Source organism: Castor canadensis, chromosome 1, assembly GCF_047511655.1.
Source record: "Castor canadensis chromosome 1, mCasCan1.hap1v2, whole genome shotgun sequence".
NCBI classification, from domain to species: Eukaryota; Metazoa; Chordata; class Mammalia; order Rodentia; family Castoridae; genus Castor; species Castor canadensis.
The window spans coordinates 157,170,064-157,172,446 of NC_133386.1; the positions used below are offsets into that span (position 1 = coordinate 157,170,064).

Genomic DNA, 2,383 nt, shown 5'->3' on the forward strand with positions numbered 1-2,383 from the left:
AATGGAATCTTATGCAGCCATGCAGAAGAACGAAATGTTATCACTTGCTGGTAAGTGGATGGAATTGGAGAACATCATTCTGAGTGAGGTTAGCCTGGCCCAAAAGACTAAAAATCGTATGTTCTCCCTCATATGTGGACATTAATCAAGGGCAAACACAACAAGGGGATTGGACTTTGATCACATGATAAAGCGAGAGCACACAAGGGAGGTATGAGGCTAGGTGAGACACCCAAAAAACTGGATAGCATTTGTTGCCCTCAATGCAGAGAAACTAAAGCAGATACTTTAAAGCAACTGAGACCAATAGGAGAAGGGGACCAGGAACTAGAGAAAAGGTTAGATCAAAAAGAATTAACCTAAAAGGTAACACACATGCACAGGAAATCAATGTGAGTCAATGCCCTGTATAGCTATCCTTATCTCAACTAGCAAAAACCCTTGTTCCTTCCTATTATTGCTTATACTCTCTCTTCAACAAAATTAGAGATAAGGGCAAAATAGTTTCTGCTGGGTAGCAAGGGGGTGAAGGGGGAGAGGGAGGGGGTAAGGGGGGTAAGGGAAGAGGGAGAAATGACCCAAACATTGTATGCACATATGAATAAAATAAAAATTAAAAAAAAAGAAAACAGTCAAATAAATCTCTTGGAAAACTGCCCAGGAGGGATCAGAGAGCCCCCAGAGAGGGGAAATCAAGGCAAAAACAAAGACTGAAGGAATTGGAAGGAAGGCACCTGGGATTCTAATGGATACAGGTATGTGAAAGAAGCCATAAAAACCCTACCTTAAGCCTGATATGCATGGATGTTGATCTACTTAGTTATAAAACTTAACATGATGCTTGAAAAAGTTGAAAATGGTGAAGTTAAGGGCAGTTTAGTGTGGGTTTAAAATAAAATTCATCAGTTCATTTTTTTTCATTAAAACATTTACACAATAAACACATTAATCTGGAAAAAATTCTAAGGCTTGACAAAAATAAAGAATATCACTCTTTTGAGGACAGATTAGAATTTAATTGTTTTTAATGAAATAGAAATTGTAGGGTACAGAAAAAATAACATATCAAAAATGAAATGCTCTTTTAGTCCCTATCAAATGCAGTGACCAAAGAAATTTACTTTTCCATACTGCTTTCAGCCTTCTGCTAAAGGAGGGATTCATCAAACATAGGAATGAACCTGGACCTGAGAATTCAGAAGCTTCCATGGGGATGGTGCTCAGGGGTTGGGGTGAAACCCCTGAGTAAGTCAGTTCCAGGGACACTGCAGTCAATGGTTTTTAATGTGTCCTGTTTCAGTTAAACCTCACAAGGACAATTTTTAAGATCAAGGGTCTAATACAGAGAGAGATTTAAAAAAATCTGCCACATCTATCTGTTAAAGCAAAAGCTCTCATTTGATGTACTATACTGCCTGCTGTCATCTCCATGGTGCCCTGAGGATGGCGGTCTCCACATTCATCCTCTTTAGGAGTGTCCTGCAGAGACCTCTGGAGAAGCAGCTTTAGGGGCTGCTGCTTCATCCGCTGCCTGAAAGAGCCCATAAAGAAGTAAATGATGAGGTTGGCAGAGCTGTTAACAGAGGACAGGACAAGTCCAACCAGAAGAAGTTACCTACATAATGCACCAGAATCCTTAATCCAGAAAAGTAAAAACCAGTAGATGCCTAAAGGCAGTCCATAGAGGAGGAAGACCAATACTATGAGCAGGATGGTGGCATATAGCCTGGTCAGCAAGTTCCACCTGGAGCTACAAAGGATACTAGCTAGCAGGGTCAGGTTAGACCCAGAAAGAATCACAAATAAAAAAATCAACCAGGCAGCACAGATGAAATCAAAGGTTGAACACCACTTGCTTACATCACTCCTAAATAGGAAACCACAATGGACCCCTTCCAGCATGCTCAGCAGCAGGGACAGGGTCCAGAGCAGCCCACATGTGACAGGTGACATGCATCTTGGGTGACTGGAGCGATACCAGATGGGGTACAAGACAGACACACAGCGCTCAATGCTGATGGAACTGAGCATGCTCAGGCCTGCAATGTAGTGAAAGCACGGTATAGTGTTTAAGAAGTCAGGGACAGAGATGGAGATTGAACTAAAGAAATTGATGAGTGTCTCCACAGAACCTATAATGTGGCAGCAGAGAAAGAAGTTATCAGCCCCAGCCAGGTTAGAATATAAACGGAGAAGGTGTTTCTGCACTTGCAGAAGTCCAGGAACCAGAGCACGACTGTGTTTTCTGCCAGTCCAACTAGGGAAATAATGAGAGTCAGCACACGCAGGATAAAGTCTTCTCATCATAAGTTGGTAGATGAGCTTGGTCACTTCCATTCATTGTTGTAATGTCAATACCCCAGGCTGGGATGGTTTTAGTCAT

At 41.8% G+C, this 2,383-nt stretch overlaps 1 pseudogene; it reads right to left on the bottom strand.

Annotated features, from left to right (window-relative positions):
• Positions 1-1,353: 1,353 nt before the first annotated feature.
• On the bottom strand, positions 1,354-2,383 carry LOC141411368 (mas-related G-protein coupled receptor member X2-like; annotated as a pseudogene).